The following is a 24,588-nucleotide window of genomic DNA, read 5'->3' on the forward strand; positions in this document are numbered from 1 at the left end:
TGTAGACAATTTAGCAAGATTTGTATGAAATTTGCTGTGTTGGACCACCCTACATTGCTGCTTTGGCTGAAGCTGAAAAGGTTTCAACTGTGAGCCAATTAAAGGGAAGTTGGGCTTCACATGGCTAACTCTTAGAGGTATTTTACTTTTCAGGTAAGAATTAATCACTTGGTTATACTATATGTGTGGAATTATTCCCTTTCACATTGACTGAACAGAGGCCTGTAAAACCTGTCTGGCACATCTCTGTATTAAGCAGACATTCCCTAACTGGGAATTGAACCTCGGCCGCAGCTGTGAAAGCGCTGAATCCTAGCCACTAGACCATTAGGGATGCAACAGAGCAACGGCTGAGAACAGAAAAGTGATCAGTTCTACAGGAAAATATGAAGAACTTCTCGAGCAATTCCAGTCAAATAATTCAAACCAGGGGAAATTTTGCAGGACTTGTAGAACATTTTTTGTATTGTGGTGCCAAAAGGAAGTGCTTCAGTGGGAGCGGTAGCATTTAAGCCAGAGCCGATCAGGTTCGAACCAAGAGGCAGTCCAAAGAAACTGGCACTATTGTGGCTTCCTTTTCAGAAGAATTTGAATTTTCACTGAAGCGTAGTAGAATTAGGACGGAGAAGGCGTGCACAAGCACATCAGCGTATTTAAAACCACATTCCCTGACCGGGAATCGAACCCGGGCTGCGGCAGTGAGAGCGCCGAATCCTAGCCACTAGACCATCAGGGAGGCACAGTAGGGCACATGGTGGACTCAATAGTGAATCAAGTCATCCTGCAACCATGAGTAATTCTTTTCCCAGCAATTCTGGTAAACGTTTTAAGACGAGTGGAAATTTCTGTGCCTGTTGTGGTGGGGATTCTTTAGTGCTTTGGCTGGAGCTGATCACGTGACAACTCTATGCTTGGGTTTCATGTAGCTTGCTTGTTGCAGGTTTTTGACATATTTCAGGAAGCAAATCAATTTTCTTTGTGTGAAGGGTTAGTTCTTTTCAATGTGACTGGGACATACGACTGTCAAGTAGTGAATAAAGCTGCGAGGAAAGTCTGAGGAATCCCATTGGAGTTCACAGAGCACATCACTGTATTAAAAGCTCATTCCCTGACCAGGAATCTAACCCGGGCCGTGGCGGTGAGAGCGCCGAATCCTAGCCACTAGACCATCAAGGACCCGCTGGAATGCAGTTGGTGGACACAAAAAGTCAATCAAGTCATCCTGAAAACATGAACCATTTTTCCAGCAATTGTGGTGCAGTATTTTAGACTTGTGTAAAATCCTGCTAGATCTGTATGAAGTTTGGTGTATTGTTTTTCCCCAAGTTTCTGCAAAAGTTGTGAACATTACGGAAGCTGATAGGGTTCAAACCATGTGCCAAACAAAACTGAGGGGATGTCTTCCTGAACACATTGAAGAATTTTCCAGCAATTCTGGTAAAGTATTTCAGACATGTAGACAATTTAGCAAGATTTGTATGAAATTTGCTGTGTTGGACCACCCTACGTTGCTGCTTTGGCTGAAGCTGAAAAGGTTTCAACTGTGAGCCAATTAAAGGGAAGTTGGGCTTCACATGGCTAACTCTTAGAGGTATTTTACTTTTCAGGTAAGAATTAATCACTTGGTTATACTATATGTGTGGAATTATTCCCTTTCACATTGACTGAACAGAGGCGTTGACTGAACAGAGGCGTGTAAAACCTGTCTGGCACATCTCTGTATTAAGCAGACATTCCCTAACCGGGAATCGAACCCCGGCCGCAGCGGTGAAAGCGCTGAATCCTAGCCACTAGACCATTAGGGATGCAACAGAGCAATGGCTGAGAACAGAAAATTGATCAGTTCTACAGGAAAACATGAAGAACTTCTCGAGCAATTCCAGTCAAATAATTCAAACCAGGGGAAATTTTGCAGGACTTGTAGAACATTTTTTGTATTGTGGTGCCAAAAGGAAGTGCTTCAGTGGTGAGCGGTAGCATTTAAGCCAGAGCCGATCAGGTTCGAACCAAGAGGCAGTCCAAAGAAACTGGCACTATTGTGGCTTCCTTTTCAGAAGAATTTGAATTTTCACTGAAGCGTAGTAGAATTGGGACGGAGAGGGCGTGCACAAGGACATCAGCGTATTTAAAACCACATTCCCTGACCGGGAATCGAACCCGGGCCGCGGCGGTGAGAGCGCCGAATCCTAGCCACTAGACCATCAGGGAGGCACAGTAGGGCACATGGTGGACTCAATAGTGAATCAAGTCATCCTGCAACCATGAGTAATTCTTTTCCCAGCAATTCTGGTAAACGTTTTAAGACGAGTGGAAATTTCTGTGCCTGTTGTGGTGGGGATTCTTTAGTGCTTTGGCTGGAGCTGATCACGTGACAACTCTATGCTTGGGTTTCATGTAGCTTGCTTGTTGCAGGTTTTGGACATATTTCAGGAAGCAAATCAATTTTCTTTGTGTGAAGGGTTAGTTCTTTTCAATGTGACTGGGACATACGACTGTCAAGTAGTGAATAAAGCTGCGAGGAAAGTCTGAGGAATCCCATTGGAGTTCACAGAGCACATCACTGTATTAAAAGCTCATTCCCTGACCAGGAATCTAACCCGGGCCGTGGCGGTGAGAGCGCCGAATCCTAGCCACTAGACCATCAAGGACCCGCTGGAATGCAGTTGGTGGACACAAAAAGTCAATCAAGTCATCCTGAAAACATGAACCATTTTTCCAGCAATTGTGGTGCAGTATTTTAGACTTGTGTAAAATCCTGCTAGATCTGTATGAAGTTTGGTGTATTGTTTTTCCCCAAGTTTCTGCAAAAGTTGTGAACATTACGGAAGCTGATAGGGTTCAAACCATGTGCCAAACAAAACTGAGGGGATGTCTTCCTGAACACATTGAAGAATTTTCCAGCAATTCTGGTAAAGTATTTCAGACATGTAGACAATTTAGCAAGATTTGTATGAAATTTGCTGTGTTGGACCACCCTACATTGCTGCTTTGGCTGAAGCTGAAAAGGTTTCAACTGTGAGCCAATTAAAGGGAAGTTGGGCTTCACATGGCTAACTCTTAGAGGTATTTTACTTTTCAGGTAAGAATTAATCACTTGGTTATACTATATGTGTGGAATTATTCCCTTTCACATTGACTGAACAGAGGCGTGTAAAACCTGTCTGGCACATCTCTGTATTAAGCAGACATTCCCTAACTGGGAATTGAACCCCAGCCGCAGCGGTGAAAGCGCTGAATCCTAGCCACTAGACCATTAGGGATGCAACAGAGCAACGGCTGAGAACAGAAAAGTGATCAGTTCTACAGGAAAATATGAAGAACTTCTCGAGCAATTCCAGTCAAATAATTCAAACCAGGGGAAATTTTGCAGGACTTGTAGAACATTTTTTGTATTGTGGTGCCAAAAGGAAGTGCTTCAGTGGTGAGCGGTAGCATTTAAGCCAGAGCCGATCAGGTTCGAACCAAGAGGCAGTCCAAAGAAACTGGCACTATTGTGGCTTCCTTTTCAGAAGAATTTGAATTTTCACTGAAGCGTAGTAGAATTAGGACGGAGAGGGCGTGCACAAGCACATCAGCGTATTTAAAACCACATTCCCTGACCGGGAATCGAACCCGGGCCGCGGTGGTGAGAGCGCCAAATCCTAGCCACTAGACCATCAGGGAGGCACAGTAGGGCACATGGTGGACTCAATAGTGAATCAAGCCATCCTGCAACCATGAGTAATTCTTTTCCCAGCAATTCTGGTAAACGTTTTAAGACGAGTGGAAATTTCTGTGCCTGTTGTGGTGGGGATTCTTTAGTGCTTTGGCTGGAGCTGATCACGTGACAACTCTATGCTTGGGTTTCATGTAGCTTGCTTGTTGCAGGTTTTTGACATATTTCAGGAAGCAAATCAATTTTCTTTGTGTGAAGGGTTAGTTCTTTTCAATGTGACTGGGACATACGACTGTCAAGTAGTGAATAAAGCTGCGAGGAAAGTCTGAGGAATCCCATTGGAGTTCACAGAGCACATCACTGTATTAAAAGCTCATTCCCTGACCAGGAATCTAACCCGGGCCGTGGCGGTGAGAGCGCCGAATCCTAGCCACTAGACCATCAAGGACCCGCTGGAATGCAGTTGGTGGACACAAAAAGTCAATCAAGTCATCCTGAAAACATGAACCATTTTTCCAGCAATTGTGGTGCAGTATTTTAGACTTGTGTAAAATCCTGCTAGATCTGTATGAAGTTTGGTGTATTGTTTTTCCCCAAGTTTCTGCAAAAGTTGTGAACATTACGGAAGCTGATAGGGTTCAAACCATGTGCCAAACAAAACTGAGGGGATGTCTTCCTGAACACATTGAAGAATTTTCCAGCAATTCTGGTAAAGTATTTCAGACATGTAGACAATTTAGCAAGATTTGTATGAAATTTGCTGTGTTGGACCACCCTACATTGCTGCTTTGGCTGAAGCTGAAAAGGTTTCAACTGTGAGCCAATTAAAGGGAAGTTGGGCTTCACATGGCTAACTCTTAGAGGTATTTTACTTTTCAGGTAAGAATTAATCACTTGGTTATACTATATGTGTGGAATTATTCCCTTTCACATTGACTGAACAGAGGCGTGTAAAACCTGTCTGGCACATCTCTGTATTAAGCAGACATTCCCTAACTGGGAATTGAACCCCAGCCGCAGCGGTGAAAGCGCTGAATCCTAGCCACTAGACCATTAGGGATGCAACAGAGCAACGGCTGAGAACAGAAAAGTGATCAGTTCTACAGGAAAATATGAAGAACTTCTCGAGCAATTCCAGTCAAATAATTCAAACCAGGGGAAATTTTGCAGGACTTGTAGAACATTTTTTGTATTGTGGTGCCAAAAGGAAGTGCTTCAGTGGTGAGCGGTAGCATTTAAGCCAGAGCCGATCAGGTTCGAACCAAGAGGCAGTCCAAAGAAACTGGCACTATTGTGGCTTCCTTTTCAGAAGAATTTGAATTTTCACTGAAGCGTAGTAGAATTAGGACGGAGAGGGCGTGCACAAGCACATCAGCGTATTTAAAACCACATTCCCTGACCGGGAATCGAACCCGGGCCGCGGCGGTGAGAGCGCCGAATCCTAGCCACTAGACCATCAGGGAGGCACAGTAGGGCACATGGTGGACTCAATAGTGAATCAAGTCATCCTGCAACCATGAGTAATTCTTTTCCCAGCAATTCTGGTAAACGTTTTAAGACGAGTGGAAATTTCTGTGCCTGTTGTGGTGGGGATTCTTTAGTGCTTTGGCTGGAGCTGATCACGTGACAACTCTATGCTTGGGTTTCATGTAGCTTGCTTGTTGCAGGTTTTTGACATATTTCAGGAAGCAAATCAATTTTCTTTGTGTGAAGGGTTAGTTCTTTTCAATGTGACTGGGACATACGACTGTCAAGTAGTGAATAAAGCTGCGAGGAAAGTCTGAGGAATCCCATTGGAGTTCACAGAGCACATCACTGTATTAAAACCACATTCCCTGACCGGGAATCGAACCCGGGCCGCGGTGGTGAGAGCGCCGAATCCTAGCCACTAGACCATCAAGGACCCGCTGGAATGCAGTTGGTGGACACAAAAAGTCAATCAAGTCATCCTGAAAACATGAACCATTTTTCCAGCAATTGTGGTGCAGTATTTTAGACTTGTGTAAAATCCTGCTAGATCTGTATGAAGTTTGGTGTATTGTTTTTCCCCAAGTTACTGCAAAAGTTGTGAACATTACGGAAGCTGATAGGGTTCAAACCATGTGCCAAACAAAACTGAGGGGATGTCTTCCTGAACACATTGAAGAATTTTCCAGCAATTCTGGTAAAGTATTTCAGACATGTAGACAATTTAGCAAGATTTGTATGAAATTTGCTGTGTTGGACCACCCTACATTGCTGCTTTGGCTGAAGCTGAAAAGGTTTCAACTGTGAGCCAATTAAAGGGAAGTTGGGCTTCACATGGCTAACTCTTAGAGGTATTTTACTTTTCAGGTAAGAATTAATCACTTGGTTATACTATATGTGTGGAATTATTCCCTTTCACATTGACTGAACAGAGGCCTGTAAAACCTGTCTGGCACATCTCTGTATTAAGCAGACATTCCCTAACTGGGAATTGAACCCCGGCCGCAGCTGTGAAAGCGCTGAATCCTAGCCACTAGACCATTAGGGATGCAACAGAGCAACGGCTGAGAACAGAAAAGTGATCAGTTCTACAGGAAAATATGAAGAACTTCTCGAGCAATTCCAGTCAAATAATTCAAACCAGGGGAAATTTTGCAGGACTTGTAGAACATTTTTTGTATTGTGGTGCCAAAAGGAAGTGCTTCAGTGGTGAGCGGTAGCATTTAAGCCAGAGCCGATCAGGTTCGAACCAAGAGGCAGTCCAAAGAAACTGGCACTATTGTGGCTTCCTTTTCAGAAGAATTTGAATTTTCACTGAAGCGTAGTAGAATTAGGACGGAGAGGGCGTGCACAAGCACATCAGCGTATTTAAAACCACATTCCCTGACCAGGAATCGAACCCGGGCCGCGGCGGTGAGAGCGCCGAATCCTAGCCACTAGACCATCAGGGAGGCACAGTAGGGCACATGGTGGACTCAATAGTGAATCAAGCCATCCTGCAACCATGAGCAATTTTTTTCCCAGCAATTCTGGTAAACGTTTTAAGACGAGTGGAAATTTCTGTGCCTGTTGTGGTGGGGATTCTTTAGTGCTTTGGCTGGAGCTGATCACGTGACAACTCTATGCTTGGGTTTCATGTAGCTTGCTTGTTGCAGGTTTTGGACATATTTCAGGAAGCAAATCAATTTTCTTTGTGTGAAGGGTTAGTTCTTTTCAATGTGACTGGGACATACGACTGTCAAGTAGTGAATAAAGCTGCGAGGAAAGTCTGAGGAATCCCATTGGAGTTCACAGAGCACATCACTGTATTAAAAGCTCATTCCCTGACCGGGAATCGAACCCGGGCCGCGGCGGTGAGAGCGCCGAATCCTAGCCACTAGACCATCAAGGACCCGCTGGAATGCAGTTGGTGGACACAAAAAGTCAATCAAGTCATCCTGAAAACATGAACCATTTTTCCAGCAATTGTGGTGCAGTATTTTAGACTTGTGTAAAATCCTGCTAGATCTGTATGAAGTTTGGTGTATTGTTTTTCCCCAAGTTACTGCAAAAGTTGTGAACATTACGGAAGCTGATAGGGTTCAAACCATGTGCCAAACAAAACTGAGGGGATGTCTTCCTGAACACATTGAAGAATTTTCCAGCAATTCTGGTAAAGTATTTCAGACATGTAGACAATTTAGCAAGATTTGTATGAAATTTGCTGTGTTGGACCACCCTACATTGCTGCTTTGGCTGAAGCTGAAAAGGTTTCAACTGTGAGCCAATTAAAGGGAAGTTGGGCTTCACATGGCTAACTCTTAGAGGTATTTTACTTTTCAGGTAAGAATTAATCACTTGGTTATACTATATGTGTGGAATTATTCCCTTTCACATTGACTGAACAGAGGCCTGTAAAACCTGTCTGGCACATCTCTGTATTAAGCAGACATTCCCTAACTGGGAATTGAACCCCGGCCGCAGCTGTGAAAGCGCTGAATCCTAGCCACTAGACCATTAGGGATGCAACAGAGCAACGGCTGAGAACAGAAAAGTGATCAGTTCTACAGGAAAATATGAAGAACTTCTCGAGCAATTCCAGTCAAATAATTCAAACCAGGGGAAATTTTGCAGGACTTGTAGAACATTTTTTGTATTGTGGTGCCAAAAGGAAGTGCTTCAGTGGTGAGCGGTAGCATTTAAGCCAGAGCCGATCAGGTTCGAACCAAGAGGCAGTCCAAAGAAACTGGCACTATTGTGGCTTCCTTTTCAGAAGAATTTGAATTTTCACTGAAGCGTAGTAGAATTAGGACGGAGAGGGCGTGCACAAGCACATCAGCGTATTTAAAACCACATTCCCTGACCAGGAATCGAACCCGGGCCGCGGCGGTGAGAGCGCCGAATCCTAGCCACTAGACCATCAGGGAGGCACAGTAGGGCACATGGTGGACTCAATAGTGAATCAAGCCATCCTGCAACCATGAGCAATTTTTTTCCCAGCAATTCTGGTAAACGTTTTAAGACGAGTGGAAATTTCTGTGCCTGTTGTGGTGGGGATTCTTTAGTGCTTTGGCTGGAGCTGATCACGTGACAACTCTATGCTTGGGTTTCATGTAGCTTGCTTGTTGCAGGTTTTGGACATATTTCAGGAAGCAAATCAATTTTCTTTGTGTGAAGGGTTAGTTCTTTTCAATGTGACTGGGACATACGACTGTCAAGTAGTGAATAAAGCTGCGAGGAAAGTCTGAGGAATCCCATTGGAGTTCACAGAGCACATCACTGTATTAAAAGCTCATTCCCTGACCGGGAATCGAACCTGGGCCGCAGCGGTGAGAGCGCCGAATCCTAGCCACTAGACCATCAAGGACCCGCTGGAATGCAGTTGGTGGACACAAAAAGTCAATCAAGTCATCCTGAAAACATGAACCATTTTTCCAGCAATTGTGGTGCAGTATTTTAGACTTGTGTAAAATCCTGCTAGATCTGTATGAAGTTTGGTGTATTGTTTTTCCCCAAGTTTCTGCAAAAGTTGTGAACATTACGGAAGCTGATAGGGTTCAAACCATGTGCCAAACAAAACTGAGGGGATGTCTTCCTGAACACATTGAAGAATTTTCCAGCAATTCTGGTAAAGTATTTCAGACATGTAGACAATTTAGCAAGATTTGTATGAAATTTGCTGTGTTGGACCACCCTACATTGCTGCTTTGGCTGAAGCTGAAAAGGTTTCAACTGTGAGCCAATTAAAGGGAAGTTGGGCTTCACATGGCTAACTCTTAGAGGTATTTTACTTTTCAGGTAAGAATTAATCACTTGGTTATACTATATGTGTGGAATTATTCCCTTTCACATTGACTGAACAGAGGCGTTGACTGAACAGAGGCGTGTAAAACCTGTCTGGCACATCTCTGTATTAAGCAGACATTCCCTAACCGGGAATCGAACCCCGGCCGCAGCGGTGAAAGCGCTGAATCCTAGCCACTAGACCATTAGGGATGCAACAGAGCAATGGCTGAGAACAGAAAATTGATCAGTTCTACAGGAAAACATGAAGAACTTCTCGAGCAATTCCAGTCAAATAATTCAAACCAGGGGAAATTTTGCAGGACTTGTAGAACATTTTTTGTATTGTGGTGCCAAAAGGAAGTGCTTCAGTGGTGAGCGGTAGCATTTAAGCCAGAGCCGATCAGGTTCGAACCAAGAGGCAGTCCAAAGAAACTGGCACTATTGTGGCTTCCTTTTCAGAAGAATTTGAATTTTCACTGAAGCGTAGTAGAATTGGGACGGAGAGGGCGTGCACAAGGACATCAGCGTATTTAAAACCACATTCCCTGACCGGGAATCGAACCCGGGCCGCGGTGGTGAGAGCGCCAAATCCTAGCCACTAGACCATCAGGGAGGCACAGTAGGGCACATGGTGGACTCAATAGTGAATCAAGCCATCCTGCAACCATGAGTAATTCTTTTCCCAGCAATTCTGGTAAACGTTTTAAGACGAGTGGAAATTTCTGTGCCTGTTGTGGTGGGGATTCTTTAGTGCTTTGGCTGGAGCTGATCACGTGACAACTCTATGCTTGGGTTTCATGTAGCTTGCTTGTTGCAGGTTTTGGACATATTTCAGGAAGCAAATCAATTTTCTTTGTGTGAAGGGTTAGTTCTTTTCAATGTGACTGGGACATACGACTGTCAAGTAGTGAATAAAGCTGCGAGGAAAGTCTGAGGAATCCCATTGGAGTTCACAGAGCACATCACTGTATTAAAAGCTCATTCCCTGACCGGGAATCGAACCCGGGCCGCGGCGGTGAGAGCGCCGAATCCTAGCCACTAGACCATCAAGGACCCGCTGGAATGCAGTTGGTGGACACAAAACGTCAATCAAGTCATCCTGAAAACATGAACCATTTTTCCAGCAATTGTGGTGCAGTATTTTAGACTTGTGTAAAATCCTGCTAGATCTGTATGAAGTTTGGTGTATTGTTTTTCCCCAAGTTACTGCAAAAGTTGTGAACATTACGGAAGCTGATAGGGTTCAAACCATGTGCCAAACAAAACTGAGGGGATGTCTTCCTGAACACATTGAAGAATTTTCCAGCAATTCTGGTAAAGTATTTCAGACATGTAGACAATTTAGCAAGATTTGTATGAAATTTGCTGTGTTGGACCACCCTACATTGCTGCTTTGGCTGAAGCTGAAAAGGTTTCAACTGTGAGCCAATTAAAGGGAAGTTGGGCTTCACATGGCTAACTCTTAGAGGTATTTTACTTTTCAGGTAAGAATTAATCACTTGGTTATACTATATGTGTGGAATTATTCCCTTTCACATTGACTGAACAGAGGCGTGTAAAACCTGTCTGGCACATCTCTGTATTAAGCAGACATTCCCTAACTGGGAATTGAACCCCGGCCGCCGCGGTGAAAGCGCTGAATCCTAGCCACTAGACCATTAGGGATGCAACAGAGCAACGGCTGAGAACAGAAAAGTGATCAGTTCTACAGGAAAATATGAAGAACTTCTCGAGCAATTCCAGTCAAATAATTCAAACCAGGGGAAATTTTGCAGGACTTGTAGAACATTTTTTGTATTGTGGTGCCAAAAGGAAGTGCTTCAGTGGTGAGCGGTAGCATTTAAGCCAGAGCCGATCAGGTTCGAACCAAGAGGCAGTCCAAAGAAACTGGCACTATTGTGGCTTCCTTTTCAGAAGAATTTGAATTTTCACTGAAGCGTAGAAGAATTAGGACGGAGAGGGCGTGCACAAGCACATCAGCGTATTTAAAACCACATTCCCTGACCAGGAATCGAACCCGGGCCGCGGCGGTGAGAGCGCCGAATCCTAGCCACTAGACCATCAGGGAGGCACAGTAGGGCACATGGTGGACTCAATAGTGAATCAAGTCATCCTGCAACCATGAGTAATTCTTTTCCCAGCAATTCTGGTAAACGTTTTAAGACGAGTGGAAATTTCTGTGCCTGTTGTGGTGGGGATTCTTTAGTGCTTTGGCTGGAGCTGATCACGTGACAACTCTATGCTTGGGTTTCATGTAGCTTGCTTGTTGCAGGTTTTGGACATATTTCAGGAAGCAAATCAATTTTCTTTGTGTGAAGGGTTAGTTCTTTTCAATGTGACTGGGACATACGACTGTCAAGTAGTGAATAAAGCTGCGAGGAAAGTCTGAAGAATCCCATTGGAGTTCACAGAGCACATCACTGTATTAAAAGCTCATTCCCTGACCGGGAATCGAACCCGGGCCGCGGCGGTGAGAGCGCCGAATCCTAGCCACTAGACCATCAAGGACCCGCTGGAATGCAGTTGGTGGACACAAAAAGTCAATCAAGTCATCCTGAAAACATGAACCATTTTTCCAGCAATTGTGGTGCAGTATTTTAGACTTGTGTAAAATCCTGCTAGATCTGTATGAAGTTTGGTGTATTGTTTTTCCCCAAGTTACTGCAAAAGTTGTGAACATTACGGAAGCTGATAGGGTTCAAACCATGTGCCAAACAAAACTGAGGGGATGTCTTCCTGAACACATTGAAGAATTTTCCAGCAATTCTGGTAAAGTATTTCAGACATGTAGACAATTTAGCAAGATTTGTATGAAATTTGCTGTGTTGGACCACCCTACATTGCTGCTTTGGCTGAAGCTGAAAAGGTTTCAACTGTGAGCCAATTAAAGGGAAGTTGGGCTTCACATGGCTAACTCTTAGAGGTATTTTACTTTTCAGGTAAGAATTAATCACTTGGTTATACTATATGTGTGGAATTATTCCCTTTCACATTGACTGAACAGAGGCCTGTAAAACCTGTCTGGCACATCTCTGTATTAAGCAGACATTCCCTAACTGGGAATTGAACCTCGGCCGCAGCTGTGAAAGCGCTGAATCCTAGCCACTAGACCATTAGGGATGCAACAGAGCAACGGCTGAGAACAGAAAAGTGATCAGTTCTACAGGAAAATATGAAGAACTTCTCGAGCAATTCCAGTCAAATAATTCAAACCAGGGGAAATTTTGCAGGACTTGTAGAACATTTTTTGTATTGTGGTGCCAAAAGGAAGTGCTTCAGTGGGAGCGGTAGCATTTAAGCCAGAGCCGATCAGGTTCGAACCAAGAGGCAGTCCAAAGAAACTGGCACTATTGTGGCTTCCTTTTCAGAAGAATTTGAATTTTCACTGAAGCGTAGTAGAATTAGGACGGAGAAGGCGTGCACAAGCACATCAGCGTATTTAAAACCACATTCCCTGACCGGGAATCGAACCCGGGCTGCGGCAGTGAGAGCGCCGAATCCTAGCCACTAGACCATCAGGGAGGCACAGTAGGGCACATGGTGGACTCAATAGTGAATCAAGTCATCCTGCAACCATGAGTAATTCTTTTCCCAGCAATTCTGGTAAACGTTTTAAGACGAGTGGAAATTTCTGTGCCTGTTGTGGTGGGGATTCTTTAGTGCTTTGGCTGGAGCTGATCACGTGACAACTCTATGCTTGGGTTTCATGTAGCTTGCTTGTTGCAGGTTTTTGACATATTTCAGGAAGCAAATCAATTTTCTTTGTGTGAAGGGTTAGTTCTTTTCAATGTGACTGGGACATACGACTGTCAAGTAGTGAATAAAGCTGCGAGGAAAGTCTGAGGAATCCCATTGGAGTTCACAGAGCACATCACTGTATTAAAAGCTCATTCCCTGACCAGGAATCTAACCCGGGCCGTGGCGGTGAGAGCGCCGAATCCTAGCCACTAGACCATCAAGGACCCGCTGGAATGCAGTTGGTGGACACAAAAAGTCAATCAAGTCATCCTGAAAACATGAACCATTTTTCCAGCAATTGTGGTGCAGTATTTTAGACTTGTGTAAAATCCTGCTAGATCTGTATGAAGTTTGGTGTATTGTTTTTCCCCAAGTTTCTGCAAAAGTTGTGAACATTACGGAAGCTGATAGGGTTCAAACCATGTGCCAAACAAAACTGAGGGGATGTCTTCCTGAACACATTGAAGAATTTTCCAGCAATTCTGGTAAAGTATTTCAGACATGTAGACAATTTAGCAAGATTTGTATGAAATTTGCTGTGTTGGACCACCCTACATTGCTGCTTTGGCTGAAGCTGAAAAGGTTTCAACTGTGAGCCAATTAAAGGGAAGTTGGGCTTCACATGGCTAACTCTTAGAGGTATTTTACTTTTCAGGTAAGAATTAATCACTTGGTTATACTATATGTGTGGAATTATTCCCTTTCACATTGACTGAACAGAGGCGTGTAAAACCTGTCTGGCACATCTCTGTATTAAGCAGACATTCCCTAACTGGGAATTGAACCCCAGCCGCAGCGGTGAAAGCGCTGAATCCTAGCCACTAGACCATTAGGGATGCAACAGAGCAACGGCTGAGAACAGAAAAGTGATCAGTTCTACAGGAAAATATGAAGAACTTCTCGAGCAATTCCAGTCAAATAATTCAAACCAGGGGAAATTTTGCAGGACTTGTAGAACATTTTTTGTATTGTGGTGCCAAAAGGAAGTGCTTCAGTGGTGAGCGGTAGCATTTAAGCCAGAGCCGATCAGGTTCGAACCAAGAGGCAGTCCAAAGAAACTGGCACTATTGTGGCTTCCTTTTCAGAAGAATTTGAATTTTCACTGAAGCGTAGTAGAATTAGGACGGAGAGGGCGTGCACAAGCACATCAGCGTATTTAAAACCACATTCCCTGACCGGGAATCGAACCCGGGCCGCGGCGGTGAGAGCGCCGAATCCTAGCCACTAGACCATCAGGGAGGCACAGTAGGGCACATGGTGGACTCAATAGTGAATCAAGTCATCCTGCAACCATGAGTAATTCTTTTCCCAGCAATTCTGGTAAACGTTTTAAGACGAGTGGAAATTTCTGTGCCTGTTGTGGTGGGGATTCTTTAGTGCTTTGGCTGGAGCTGATCACGTGACAACTCTATGCTTGGGTTTCATGTAGCTTGCTTGTTGCAGGTTTTTGACATATTTCAGGAAGCAAATCAATTTTCTTTGTGTGAAGGGTTAGTTCTTTTCAATGTGACTGGGACATACGACTGTCAAGTAGTGAATAAAGCTGCGAGGAAAGTCTGAGGAATCCCATTGGAGTTCACAGAGCACATCACTGTATTAAAAGCTCATTCCCTGACTGGGAATCGAACCCGGGCCGCGGCGGTGAGAGCGCCGAATCCTAGCCACTAGACCATCAAGGACCCGCTGGAATGCAGTTGGTGGACACAAAAAGTCAATCAAGTCATCCTGAAAACATGAACCATTTTTCCAGCAATTGTGGTGCAGTATTTTAGACTTGTGTAAAATCCTGCTAGATCTGTATGAAGTTTGGTGTATTGTTTTTCCCCAAGTTACTGCAAAAGTTGTGAACATTACGGAAGCTGATAGGGTTCAAACCATGTGCCAAACAAAACTGAGGGGATGTCTTCCTGAACACATTGAAGAATTTTCCAGCAATTCTGGTAAAGTATTTCAGACATGTAGACAATTTAGCAAGATTTGTATGAAATTTGCTGTGTTGGACCACCCTACATTGCTGCTTTGGCTGAAGCTGAAAAGGTTTCAACTGTGAGCCAATTAAAGGGAAGTTGGGCTTCACATGGCTAACTCTTAGAGGTATTTTACTTTTCAGGTAAGAATTAATCACTTGGTTATACTATATGTGTGGAATTATTCCCTTTCACATTGACTGAACAGAGGCCTGTAAAACCTGTCTGGCACATCTCTGTATTAAGCAGACATTCCCTAACTGGGAATTGAACCCCGGCCGCAGCTGTGAAAGCGCTGAATCCTAGCCACTAGACCATTAGGGATGCAACAGAGCAACGGCTGAGAACAGAAAAGTGATCAGTTCTACAGGAAAATATGAAGAACTTCTCGAGCAATTCCAGTCAAATAATTCAAACCAGGGGAAATTTTGCAGGACTTGTAGAACATTTTTTGTATTGTGGTGCCAAAAGGAAGTGCTTCAGTGGGAGCGGTAGCATTTAAGCCAGAGCCGATCAGGTTCGAACCAAGAGGCAGTCCAAAGAAACTGGCACTATTGTGGCTTCCTTTTCAGAAGAATTTGAATTTTCACTGAAGCGTAGTAGAATTAGGACGGAGAGGGCGTGCACAAGCACATCAGCGTATTTAAAACCACATTCCCTGACCAGGAATCGAACCCGGGCCGCGGCGGTGAGAGCGCCGAATCCTAGCCACTAGACCATCAGGGAGGCACAGTAGGGCACATGGTGGACTCAATAGTGAATCAAGCCATCCTGCAACCATGAGCAATTTTTTTCCCAGCAATTCTGGTAAACGTTTTAAGACGAGTGGAAATTTCTGTGCCTGTTGTGGTGGGGATTCTTTAGTGCTTTGGCTGGAGCTGATCACGTGACAACTCTATGCTTGGGTTTCATGTAGCTTGCTTGTTGCAGGTTTTGGACATATTTCAGGAAGCAAATCAATTTTCTTTGTGTGAAGGGTTAGTTCTTTTCAATGTGACTGGGACATACGACTGTCAAGTAGTGAATAAAGCTGCGAGGAAAGTCTGAGGAATCCCATTGGAGTTCACAGAGCACATCACTGTATTAAAAGCTCATTCCCTGACCGGGAATCGAACCTGGGCCGCAGCGGTGAGAGCGCCGAATCCTAGCCACTAGACCATCAAGGACCCGCTGGAATGCAGTTGGTGGACACAAAAAGTCAATCAAGTCATCCTGAAAACATGAACCATTTTTCCAGCAATTGTGGTGCAGTATTTTAGACTTGTGTAAAATCCTGCTAGATCTGTATGAAGTTTGGTGTATTGTTTTTCCCCAAGTTACTGCAAAAGTTGTGAACATTACGGAAGCTGATAGGGTTCAAACCATGTGCCAAACAAAACTGAGGGGATGTCTTCCTGAACACATTGAAGAATTTTCCAGCAATTCTGGTAAAGTATTTCAGACATGTAGACAATTTAGCAAGATTTGTATGAAATTTGCTGTGTTGGACCACCCTACATTGCTGCTTTGGCTGAAGCTGAAAAGGTTTCAACTGTGAGCCAATTAAAGGGAAGTTGGGCTTCACATGGCTAACTCTTAGAGGTATTTTACTTTTCAGGTAAGAATTAATCACTTGGTTATACTATATGTGTGGAATTATTCCCTTTCACATTGACTGAACAGAGGCCTGTAAAACCTGTCTGGCACATCTCTGTATTAAGCAGACATTCCCTAACTGGGAATTGAACCCCGGCTGCAGCTGTGAAAGCGCTGAATCCTAGCCACTAGACCATTAGGGATGCAACAGAGCAACGGCTGAGAACAGAAAAGTGATCAGTTCTACAGGAAAATATGAAGAACTTCTCGAGCAATTCCAGTCAAATAATTCAAACCAGGGGAAATTTTGCAGGACTTGTAGAACATTTTTTGTATTGTGGTGCCAAAAGGAAGTGCTTCAGTGGGAGCGGTAGCATTTAAGCCAGAGCCGATCAGGTTCGAACCAAGAGGCAGTCCAAAGAAACTGGCACTATTGTGGCTTCCTTTTCAGAAGAATTTGAATTTTCACTGAAGCGTAGTAGAATTAGGACGGAGAGGGCGTGCACAAGCACATCAGCGTATTTAAAACCACATTCCCTGACCAGGAATCGAACCCGGGCCGCGGCGGTGAGAGCGCCGAATCCTAGCCACTAGACCATCAGGGAGGCACAGTAGGGCACATGGTGGACTCAATAGTGAATCAAGCCATCCTGCAACCATGAGCAATTTTTTTCCCAGCAATTCTGGTAAACGTTTTAAGACGAGTGGAAATTTCTGTGCCTGTTGTGGTGGGGATTCTTTAGTGCTTTGGCTGGAGCTGATCACGTGACAACTCTATGCTTGGGTTTCATGTAGCTTGCTTGTTGCAGGTTTTGGACATATTTCAGGAAGCAAATCAATTTTCTTTGTGTGAAGGGTTAGTTCTTTTCAATGTGACTGGGACATACGACTGTCAAGTAGTGAATAAAGCTGCGAGGAAAGTCTGAGGAATCCCATTGGAGTTCACAGAGCACATCACTGTATTAAAAGCTCATTCCCTGACCGGGAATCGAACCCGGGCCGCGGCGGTGAGAGCGCCGAATCCTAGCCACTAGACCATCAAGGACCCGCTGGAATGCAGTTGGTGGACACAAAAAGTCAATCAAGTCATCCTGAAAACATGAACCATTTTTCCAGCAATTGTGGTGCAGTATTTTAGACTTGTGTAAAATCCTGCTAGATCTGTATGAAGTTTGGTGTATTGTTTTTCCCCAAGTTACTGCAAAAGTTGTGAACATTACGGAAGCTGATAGGGTTCAAACCATGTGCCAAACAAAACTGAGGGGATGTCTTCCTGAACACATTGAAGAATTTTCCAGCAATTCTGGTAAAGTATTTCAGACATGTAGACAATTTAGCAAGATTTGTATGAAATTTGCTGTGTTGGACCACCCTACATTGCTGCTTTGGCTGAAGCTGAAAAGGTTTCAACTGTGAGCCAATTAAAGGGAAGTTGGGCTTCACATGGCTAACTCTTAGAGGTATTTTACTTTTCAGGTAAGAATTAATCACTTGGTTATACTATATGTGTGGAATTATTCCCTTTCACATTGACTGAACAGAGGCCTGTAAAACCTGTCTGGCACATCTCTGTATTAAGCAGACATTCCCTAACTGGGAATTGAACCCCGGCCGCAGCTGTGAAAGCGCTGAATCCTAGCCACTAGACCATTAGGGATGCAACAGAGCAACGGCTGAGAACAGAAAAGTGATCAGTTCTACAGGAAAATATGAAGAACTTCTCGAGCAATTCCAGTCAAATAATTCAAACCAGGGGAAATTTTGCAGGACTTGTAGAACATTTTTTGTATTGTGGTGCCAAAAGGAAGTGCTTCAGTGGTGAGCGGTAGCATTTAAGCCAGAGCCGATCAGGTTCGAACCAAGAGGCAGTCCAAAGAAACTGGCACTATTGTGGCTTCCTTTTCAGAAGAATTTGAATTTTCACTGAAGCGTAGTAGAATTAGGACGGAGAGGGCGTGCACAAGCACATCAGCGTATTTAAAACCACATTCCCTGACCAGGAATCGAACCCGGGCCGCGGCGGTGAGAGCGCCGAATCCTAGCCACTAGACCATCAGGGAGGCACAGTAGGGCACATGGTGGACTCAATAGTGAATCAAGCCATCCTGCAACCATGAGCAATTTTTTTCCCAGCAATTCTGGTAAACGTTTTAAGACGAGTGGAAATTTCTGTGCCTGTTGTGGTGGGGATTCTTTAGTGCTTTGGCTGGAGCTGATCACGTGACAACTCTATGCTTGGGTTTCATGTAGCTTGCTTGTTGCAGGTTTTGGACATATTTCAGGAAGCAAATCAATTTTCTTTGTGTGAAGGGTTAGTTCTTTTCAATGTGACTGGGACATACGACTGTCAAGTAGTGAATAAAGCTGCGAGGAAAGTCTGAGGAATCCCATTGGAGTTCACAGAGCACATCACTGTATTAAAAGCTCATTCCCTGACTGGGAATCGAACCCGGGCCGCGGCGGTGAGAGCGCCGAATCCTAGCCACTAGACCATCAAGGACCCGCTGGAATGCAGTTGGTGGACACAAAAAGTCAATCAAGTCATCCTGAAAACATGAACCATTTTTCCAGCAATTGTGGTGCAGTATTTTAGACTTGTGTAAAATCCTGCTAGATCTGTATGAAGTTTGGTGTATTGTTTTTCCCCAAGTTACTGCAAAAGTTGTGAACATTACGGAAGCTGATAGGGTTCAAACCATGTGCCAAACAAAACTGAGGGGATGTCTTCCTGAACACATTGAAGAATTTTCCAGCAATTCTGGTAAAGTATTTCAGACATGTAGACAATTTAGCAAGATTTGTATGAAATTTGCTGTGTTGGACCACCCTACATTGCTGCTTTGGCTGAAGCTGAAAAGGTTTCAACTGTGAGCCAATTAAAGGGAAGTTGGGCTTCACATGGCTAACTCTTAGAGGTATTTTACTTTTCAGGTAAGAATTAATCACTTGGTTATACTATATGTGTGGAATTATTCCCTTTCACATTGACTGAACAGAGGCCTGTAAAACCTGTCTGGCACATCTCTGTATTAAGCAGACATTCCCTAACTGGGAATTGAACCCCGGCCGCAGCTGTGAAAGCGCTGAATCCTAGCCACTAGACCATTAGGGATGCAACAGAGCAACGGCTGAGAACAGAAAAGTGATCAGTTCTACAGGAAAATATGAAGAACTTCTCGAGCAATTCCAGTCAAATAATTCAAACCAGGGGAAATTTTGCAGGACTTGTAGAACATTTTTTGTATTGTGGTGCCAAAAGGAAGTGCTTCAGTGGGAGCGGTAGCATTTAAGCCAGAGCCGATCAGGTTCGAACCAAGAGGCAGTCCAAAGAAACTGGCACTATTGTGGCTTCCTTTTCAGAAGAATTTGAATTTTCACTGAAGCGTAGTAGAATTAGGACGGAGAGGGCGTGCACAAGCACATCAGCGTATTTAAAACCACATTCCCTGACCAGGAATCGAACCCGGGCCGCGGCGGTGAGAGCGCCGAATCCTAGCCACTAGACCATCAGGGAGGCACAGTAGGGCACATGGTGGACTCAATAGTGAATCAAGCCATCCTGCAACCATGAGCAATTTTTTTCCCAGCAATTCTGGTAAACGTTTTAAGACGAGTGGAAATTTCTGTGCCTGTTGTGGTGGGGATTCTTTAGTGCTTTGGCTGGAGCTGATCACGTGACAACTCTATGCTTGGGTTTCATGTAGCTTGCTTGTTGCAGGTTTTGGACATATTTCAGGAAGCAAATCAATTTTCTTTGTGTGAAGGGTTAGTTCTTTTCAATGTGACTGGGACATACGACTGTCAAGTAGTGAATAAAGCTGCGAGGAAAGTCTGAGGAATCCCATTGGAGTTCACAGAGCACATCACTGTATTAAAAGCTCATTCCCTGACCGGGAATCGAACCTGGGCCGCAGCGGTGAGAGCGCCGAATCCTAGCCACTAGACCATCAAGGACCCGCTGGAATGCAGTTGGTGGACACAAAAAGTCAATCAAGTCATCCTGAAAACATGAACCATTTTTCCAGCAATTGTGGTGCAGTATTTTAGACTTGTGTAAAATCCTGCTAGATCTGTATGAAGTTTGGTGTATTGTTTTTCCCCAAGTTTCTGCAAAAGTTGTGAACATTACGGAAGCTGATAGGGTTCAAACCATGTGCCAAACAAAACTGAGGGGATGTCTTCCTGAACACATTGAAGAATTTTCCAGCAATTCTGGTAAAGTATTTCAGACATGTAGACAATTTAGCAAGATTTGTATGAAATTTGCTGTGTTGGACCACCCTACATTGCTGCTTTGGCTGAAGCTGAAAAGGTTTCAACTGTGAGCCAATTAAAGGGAAGTTGGGCTTCACATGGCTAACTCTTAGAGGTATTTTACTTTTCAGGTAAGAATTAATCACTTGGTTATACTATATGTGTGGAATTATTCCCTTTCACATTGACTGAACAGAGGCGTTGACTGAACAGAGGCGTGTAAAACCTGTCTGGCACATCTCTGTATTAAGCAGACATTCCCTAACCGGGAATCGAACCCCGGCCGCAGCGGTGAAAGCGCTGAATCCTAGCCACTAGACCATTAGGGATGCAACAGAGCAATGGCTGAGAACAGAAAATTGATCAGTTCTACAGGAAAACATGAAGAACTTCTCGAGCAATTCCAGTCAAATAATTCAAACCAGGGGAAATTTTGCAGGACTTGTAGAACATTTTTTGTATTGTGGTGCCAAAAGGAAGTGCTTCAGTGGTGAGCGGTAGCATTTAAGCCAGAGCCGATCAGGTTCGAACCAAGAGGCAGTCCAAAGAAACTGGCACTATTGTGGCTTCCTTTTCAGAAGAATTTGAATTTTCACTGAAGCGTAGTAGAATTGGGACGGAGAGGGCGTGCACAAGGACATCAGCGTATTTAAAACCACATTCCCTGACCGGGAATCGAACCCCGGCCGCGGCGGTGAGAGCGCCGAATCCTAGCCACTAGACCATCAGGGAGGCACAGTAGGGCACATGGTGGACTCAATAGTGAATCAAGCCATCCTGCAACCATGAGTAATTCTTTTCCCAGCAATTCTGGTAAACGTTTTAAGACGAGTGGAAATTTCTGTGCCTGTTGTGGTGGGGATTCTTTAGTGCTTTGGCTGGAGCTGATCACGTGACAACTCTATGCTTGGGTTTCATGTAGCTTGCTTGTTGCAGGTTTTGGACATATTTCAGGAAGCAAATCAATTTTCTTTGTGTGAAGGGTTAGTTCTTTTCAATGTGACTGGGACATACGACTGTCAAGTAGTGAATAAAGCTGCGAGGAAAGTCTGAGGAATCCCATTGGAGTTCACAGAGCACATCACTGTATTAAAAGCTCATTCCCTGACCGGGAATCGAACCCGGGCCGCGGCGGTGAGAGCGCCGAATCCTAGCCACTAGACCATCAAGGACCCGCTGGAATGCAGTTGGTGGACACAAAAAGTCAATCAAGTCATCCTGAAAACATGAACCATTTTTCCAGCAATTGTGGTGCAGTATTTTAGACTTGTGTAAAATCCTGCTAGATCTGTATGAAGTTTGGTGTATTGTTTTTCCCCAAGTTACTGCAAAAGTTGTGAACATTACGGAAGCTGATAGGGTTCAAACCATGTGCCAAACAAAACTGAGGGGATGTCTTCCTGAACACATTGAAGAATTTTCCAGCAATTCTGGTAAAGTATTTCAGACATGTAGACAATTTAGCAAGATTTGTATGAAATTTGCTGTGTTGGACCACCCTACATTGCTGCTTTGGCTGAAGCTGAAAAGGTTTCAACTGTGAGCCAATTAAAGGGAAGTTGGGCTTCACATGGCTAACTCTTAGAGGTATTTTACTTTTCAGGTAAGAATTAATCACTTGGTTATACTATATGTGTGGAATTATTCCCTTTCACATTGACTGAACAGAGGCGTGTAAAACCTGTCTGGCACATCTCTGTATTAAGCAGACATTCCCTAACTGGGAATTGAACCCCAGCCGCAGCGGTGAAAGCGCTGAATCCTAGCCACTAGACCATTAGGGATGCAACAGAGCAACGGCTGAGAACAGAAAAGTGATCAGTTCTACAGGAAAATATGAAGAACTTCTCGAGCAATTCCAGTCAAATAATTCAAACCAGGGGAAATTTTGCAGGACTTGTAGAACATTTTTTGTATTGTGGTGCCAAAAGGAAGTGCTTCAGTGGTGAGCGGTAGCATTTAAGCCAGAGCCGATCAGGTTCGAACCAAGAGGCAGTCCAAAGAAACTGGCACTATTGTGGCTTCCTTTTCAGAAGAATTTGAATTTTCACTGAAGCGTAGTAGAATTAGGACGGAGAGGGCGTGCACAAGCACATCAGCGTATTTAAAACCACATTCCCTGACCGGGAATCGAACCCGGGCCGCGGCGGTGAGAGCGCCAAATCCTAGCCACTAGACCATCAGGGAGGCACAGTAGGGCACATGGTGGACTCAATAGTGAATCAAGTCATCCTGCAACCATGAGTAATTCTTTTCCCAGCAATTCTGGTAAACGTTTTAAGACGAGTGGAAATTTCTGTGCCTGTTGTGGTGGGGATTCTTTAGTGCTTTGGCTGGAGCTGATCACGTGACAACTCTATGCTTGGGTTTCATGTAGCTTGCTTGTTGCAGGTTTTTGACATATTTCAGGAAGCAAATCAATTTTCTTTGTGTGAAGGGTTAGTTCTTTTCAATGTGACTGGGACATACGACTGTCAAGTAGTGAATAAAGCTGCGAGGAAAGTCTGAGGAATCCCATTGGAGTTCACAGAGCACATCACTGTATTAAAAGCTCATTCCCTGACCGGGAATCGAACCCGGGCCGCGGCGGTGAGAGCGCCGAATCCTAGCCACTAGACCATCAAGGACCCGCTGGAATGCAGTTGGTGGACACAAAAAGTCAATCAAGTCATCCTGAAAACATGAACCATTTTTCCAGCAATTGTGGTGCAGTATTTTAGACTTGTGTAAAATCCTGCTAGATCTGTATGAAGTTTGGTGTATTGTTTTTCCCCAAGTTTCTGCAAAAGTTGTGAACATTACGGAAGCTGATAGGGTTCAAACCATGTGCCAAACAAAACTGAGGGGATGTCTTCCTGAACACATTGAAGAATTTTCCAGCAATTCTGGTAAAGTATTTCAGACATGTAGACAATTTAGCAAGATTTGTATGAAATTTGCTGTGTTGGACCACCCTACATTGCTGCTTTGGCTGAAACTGAAAAGGTTTCAACTGTGAGCCAATTAAAGGGAAGTTGGGCTTCACATGGCTAACTCTTAGAGGTATTTTACTTTTCAGGTAAGAATTAATCACTTGGTTATACTATATGTGTGGAATTATTCCCTTTCACATTGACTGAACAGAGGCGTGTAAAACCTGTCTGGCACATCTCTGTATTAAGCAGACATTCCCTAACTGGGAATTGAACCCCGGCCGCAGCGGTGAAAGCGCTGAATCCTAGCCACTAGACCATTAGGGATGCAACAGAGCAACGGCTGAGAACAGAAAAGTGATCAGTTCTACAGGAAAACATGAAGAACTTCTCGAGCAATTCCAGTCAAATAATTCAAACCAGGGGAAATTTTGCAGGACTTGTAGAACATTTTTTGTATTGTGGTGCCAAAAGGAAGTGCTTCAGTGGTGAGCGGTAGCATATAAGCCAGAGCCGATCAGGTTCGAACCAAGAGGCAGTCCAAAGAAACTGGCACTATTGTGGCTTCCTTTTCAGAAGAATTTGAATTTTCACTGAAGCGTAGTAGAATTAGGACGGAGAGGGCGTGCACAAGCACATCAGCGTATTTAAAACCACATTCCCTGACCGGGAATCGAACCCGGGCCGCGGCGGTGAGAGCGCTGAATCCTAGCCACTAGACCATCAGGGAGGCACAGTAGGGCACATGGTGGACTCAATAGTGAATCAAGCCATCCTGCAACCATGAGCAATTTTTTTCCCAGCAATTCTGGTAAACGTTTTAAGACGAGTGGAAATTTCTGTGCCTGTTGTGGTGGGGATTCTTTAGTGCTTTGGCTGGAGCTGATCACGTGACAACTCTATGCTTGGGTTTCATGTAGCTTGCTTGTTGCAGGTTTTGGACATATTTCAGGAAGCAAATCAATTTTCTTTGTGTGAAGGGTTAGTTCTTTTCAATGTGACTGGGACATACAACTGTCAAGTAGTGAATAAAGCTGCGAGGAAAGTCTGAGGAATCCCATTGGAGTTCACAGAGCACATCACTGTATTAAAAGCTCATTCCCTGACTGGGAATCGAACCCGGGCCGCGGCGGTGAGAGCGCCGAATCCTAGCCACTAGACCATCAAGGACCCGCTGGAATGCAGTTGGTGGACACAAAAAGTCAATCAAGTCATCCTGAAAACATGAACCATTTTTCCAGCAATTGTGGTGCAG

The 24,588-nt window shown here is 44.2% G+C and overlaps 34 non-coding genes across 34 annotated transcripts; all 34 read right to left on the reverse strand.

Moving 5' to 3' along the window:
- Nucleotides 1-664: 664 nt before the first annotated feature.
- On the reverse strand, nt 665-736 carry trnae-cuc (transfer RNA glutamic acid (anticodon CUC)). The gene has a single exon. It is a non-coding gene; the product is annotated as a tRNA-Glu (tRNA).
- A 997-nt stretch (nt 737-1,733) lies between these two features.
- trnae-uuc (transfer RNA glutamic acid (anticodon UUC)) lies at nt 1,734-1,805 on the reverse strand. The gene has a single exon. It is a non-coding gene; the product is annotated as a tRNA-Glu (tRNA).
- A 331-nt stretch (nt 1,806-2,136) lies between these two features.
- Nucleotides 2,137-2,208, reverse strand: trnae-cuc (transfer RNA glutamic acid (anticodon CUC)). Its single transcript has one exon. It is a non-coding gene; the product is annotated as a tRNA-Glu (tRNA).
- A 1,383-nt stretch (nt 2,209-3,591) lies between these two features.
- trnae-cuc (transfer RNA glutamic acid (anticodon CUC)) lies at nt 3,592-3,663 on the reverse strand. Its single transcript has one exon. It is a non-coding gene; the product is annotated as a tRNA-Glu (tRNA).
- Nucleotides 3,664-5,046: 1,383 nt separating this feature from the next.
- Nucleotides 5,047-5,118, reverse strand: trnae-cuc (transfer RNA glutamic acid (anticodon CUC)). Its single transcript has one exon. It is a non-coding gene; the product is annotated as a tRNA-Glu (tRNA).
- Nucleotides 5,119-5,486: 368 nt separating this feature from the next.
- Nucleotides 5,487-5,558, reverse strand: trnae-cuc (transfer RNA glutamic acid (anticodon CUC)). Its single transcript has one exon. It is a non-coding gene; the product is annotated as a tRNA-Glu (tRNA).
- A 943-nt stretch (nt 5,559-6,501) lies between these two features.
- On the reverse strand, nt 6,502-6,573 carry trnae-cuc (transfer RNA glutamic acid (anticodon CUC)). The gene has a single exon. It is a non-coding gene; the product is annotated as a tRNA-Glu (tRNA).
- A 368-nt stretch (nt 6,574-6,941) lies between these two features.
- On the reverse strand, nt 6,942-7,013 carry trnae-cuc (transfer RNA glutamic acid (anticodon CUC)). The gene has a single exon. It is a non-coding gene; the product is annotated as a tRNA-Glu (tRNA).
- Nucleotides 7,014-7,956: 943 nt separating this feature from the next.
- trnae-cuc (transfer RNA glutamic acid (anticodon CUC)) lies at nt 7,957-8,028 on the reverse strand. Its single transcript has one exon. It is a non-coding gene; the product is annotated as a tRNA-Glu (tRNA).
- Nucleotides 8,029-8,396: 368 nt separating this feature from the next.
- Nucleotides 8,397-8,468, reverse strand: trnae-cuc (transfer RNA glutamic acid (anticodon CUC)). The gene has a single exon. It is a non-coding gene; the product is annotated as a tRNA-Glu (tRNA).
- A 557-nt stretch (nt 8,469-9,025) lies between these two features.
- trnae-uuc (transfer RNA glutamic acid (anticodon UUC)) lies at nt 9,026-9,097 on the reverse strand. Its single transcript has one exon. It is a non-coding gene; the product is annotated as a tRNA-Glu (tRNA).
- Nucleotides 9,098-9,428: 331 nt separating this feature from the next.
- trnae-cuc (transfer RNA glutamic acid (anticodon CUC)) lies at nt 9,429-9,500 on the reverse strand. Its single transcript has one exon. It is a non-coding gene; the product is annotated as a tRNA-Glu (tRNA).
- Nucleotides 9,501-9,868: 368 nt separating this feature from the next.
- On the reverse strand, nt 9,869-9,940 carry trnae-cuc (transfer RNA glutamic acid (anticodon CUC)). The gene has a single exon. It is a non-coding gene; the product is annotated as a tRNA-Glu (tRNA).
- A 943-nt stretch (nt 9,941-10,883) lies between these two features.
- Nucleotides 10,884-10,955, reverse strand: trnae-cuc (transfer RNA glutamic acid (anticodon CUC)). Its single transcript has one exon. It is a non-coding gene; the product is annotated as a tRNA-Glu (tRNA).
- Nucleotides 10,956-11,323: 368 nt separating this feature from the next.
- Nucleotides 11,324-11,395, reverse strand: trnae-cuc (transfer RNA glutamic acid (anticodon CUC)). Its single transcript has one exon. It is a non-coding gene; the product is annotated as a tRNA-Glu (tRNA).
- A 942-nt stretch (nt 11,396-12,337) lies between these two features.
- Nucleotides 12,338-12,409, reverse strand: trnae-cuc (transfer RNA glutamic acid (anticodon CUC)). Its single transcript has one exon. It is a non-coding gene; the product is annotated as a tRNA-Glu (tRNA).
- Nucleotides 12,410-13,792: 1,383 nt separating this feature from the next.
- trnae-cuc (transfer RNA glutamic acid (anticodon CUC)) lies at nt 13,793-13,864 on the reverse strand. The gene has a single exon. It is a non-coding gene; the product is annotated as a tRNA-Glu (tRNA).
- A 368-nt stretch (nt 13,865-14,232) lies between these two features.
- On the reverse strand, nt 14,233-14,304 carry trnae-cuc (transfer RNA glutamic acid (anticodon CUC)). Its single transcript has one exon. It is a non-coding gene; the product is annotated as a tRNA-Glu (tRNA).
- Nucleotides 14,305-15,246: 942 nt separating this feature from the next.
- On the reverse strand, nt 15,247-15,318 carry trnae-cuc (transfer RNA glutamic acid (anticodon CUC)). The gene has a single exon. It is a non-coding gene; the product is annotated as a tRNA-Glu (tRNA).
- Nucleotides 15,319-15,686: 368 nt separating this feature from the next.
- Nucleotides 15,687-15,758, reverse strand: trnae-cuc (transfer RNA glutamic acid (anticodon CUC)). Its single transcript has one exon. It is a non-coding gene; the product is annotated as a tRNA-Glu (tRNA).
- Nucleotides 15,759-16,700: 942 nt separating this feature from the next.
- Nucleotides 16,701-16,772, reverse strand: trnae-cuc (transfer RNA glutamic acid (anticodon CUC)). Its single transcript has one exon. It is a non-coding gene; the product is annotated as a tRNA-Glu (tRNA).
- Nucleotides 16,773-17,140: 368 nt separating this feature from the next.
- trnae-cuc (transfer RNA glutamic acid (anticodon CUC)) lies at nt 17,141-17,212 on the reverse strand. Its single transcript has one exon. It is a non-coding gene; the product is annotated as a tRNA-Glu (tRNA).
- Nucleotides 17,213-18,155: 943 nt separating this feature from the next.
- Nucleotides 18,156-18,227, reverse strand: trnae-cuc (transfer RNA glutamic acid (anticodon CUC)). Its single transcript has one exon. It is a non-coding gene; the product is annotated as a tRNA-Glu (tRNA).
- Nucleotides 18,228-18,595: 368 nt separating this feature from the next.
- Nucleotides 18,596-18,667, reverse strand: trnae-cuc (transfer RNA glutamic acid (anticodon CUC)). Its single transcript has one exon. It is a non-coding gene; the product is annotated as a tRNA-Glu (tRNA).
- A 942-nt stretch (nt 18,668-19,609) lies between these two features.
- trnae-cuc (transfer RNA glutamic acid (anticodon CUC)) lies at nt 19,610-19,681 on the reverse strand. The gene has a single exon. It is a non-coding gene; the product is annotated as a tRNA-Glu (tRNA).
- A 368-nt stretch (nt 19,682-20,049) lies between these two features.
- trnae-cuc (transfer RNA glutamic acid (anticodon CUC)) lies at nt 20,050-20,121 on the reverse strand. The gene has a single exon. It is a non-coding gene; the product is annotated as a tRNA-Glu (tRNA).
- A 557-nt stretch (nt 20,122-20,678) lies between these two features.
- Nucleotides 20,679-20,750, reverse strand: trnae-uuc (transfer RNA glutamic acid (anticodon UUC)). The gene has a single exon. It is a non-coding gene; the product is annotated as a tRNA-Glu (tRNA).
- Nucleotides 20,751-21,081: 331 nt separating this feature from the next.
- trnae-cuc (transfer RNA glutamic acid (anticodon CUC)) lies at nt 21,082-21,153 on the reverse strand. Its single transcript has one exon. It is a non-coding gene; the product is annotated as a tRNA-Glu (tRNA).
- Nucleotides 21,154-21,521: 368 nt separating this feature from the next.
- trnae-cuc (transfer RNA glutamic acid (anticodon CUC)) lies at nt 21,522-21,593 on the reverse strand. Its single transcript has one exon. It is a non-coding gene; the product is annotated as a tRNA-Glu (tRNA).
- A 943-nt stretch (nt 21,594-22,536) lies between these two features.
- On the reverse strand, nt 22,537-22,608 carry trnae-cuc (transfer RNA glutamic acid (anticodon CUC)). The gene has a single exon. It is a non-coding gene; the product is annotated as a tRNA-Glu (tRNA).
- Nucleotides 22,609-22,976: 368 nt separating this feature from the next.
- Nucleotides 22,977-23,048, reverse strand: trnae-cuc (transfer RNA glutamic acid (anticodon CUC)). The gene has a single exon. It is a non-coding gene; the product is annotated as a tRNA-Glu (tRNA).
- A 540-nt stretch (nt 23,049-23,588) lies between these two features.
- trnae-uuc (transfer RNA glutamic acid (anticodon UUC)) lies at nt 23,589-23,660 on the reverse strand. Its single transcript has one exon. It is a non-coding gene; the product is annotated as a tRNA-Glu (tRNA).
- Nucleotides 23,661-23,991: 331 nt separating this feature from the next.
- On the reverse strand, nt 23,992-24,063 carry trnae-cuc (transfer RNA glutamic acid (anticodon CUC)). The gene has a single exon. It is a non-coding gene; the product is annotated as a tRNA-Glu (tRNA).
- Nucleotides 24,064-24,431: 368 nt separating this feature from the next.
- Nucleotides 24,432-24,503, reverse strand: trnae-cuc (transfer RNA glutamic acid (anticodon CUC)). Its single transcript has one exon. It is a non-coding gene; the product is annotated as a tRNA-Glu (tRNA).
- Between the last annotated feature and the right edge of the window lie 85 nt (nt 24,504-24,588).

This window comes from Semicossyphus pulcher, unplaced genomic scaffold, assembly GCF_022749685.1.
Source record: "Semicossyphus pulcher isolate SPU_LCO1_2020_fin unplaced genomic scaffold, fSemPul1.0.p SCAF_4, whole genome shotgun sequence".
Taxonomy (NCBI): domain Eukaryota; kingdom Metazoa; phylum Chordata; class Actinopteri; order Labriformes; family Labridae; genus Semicossyphus; species Semicossyphus pulcher.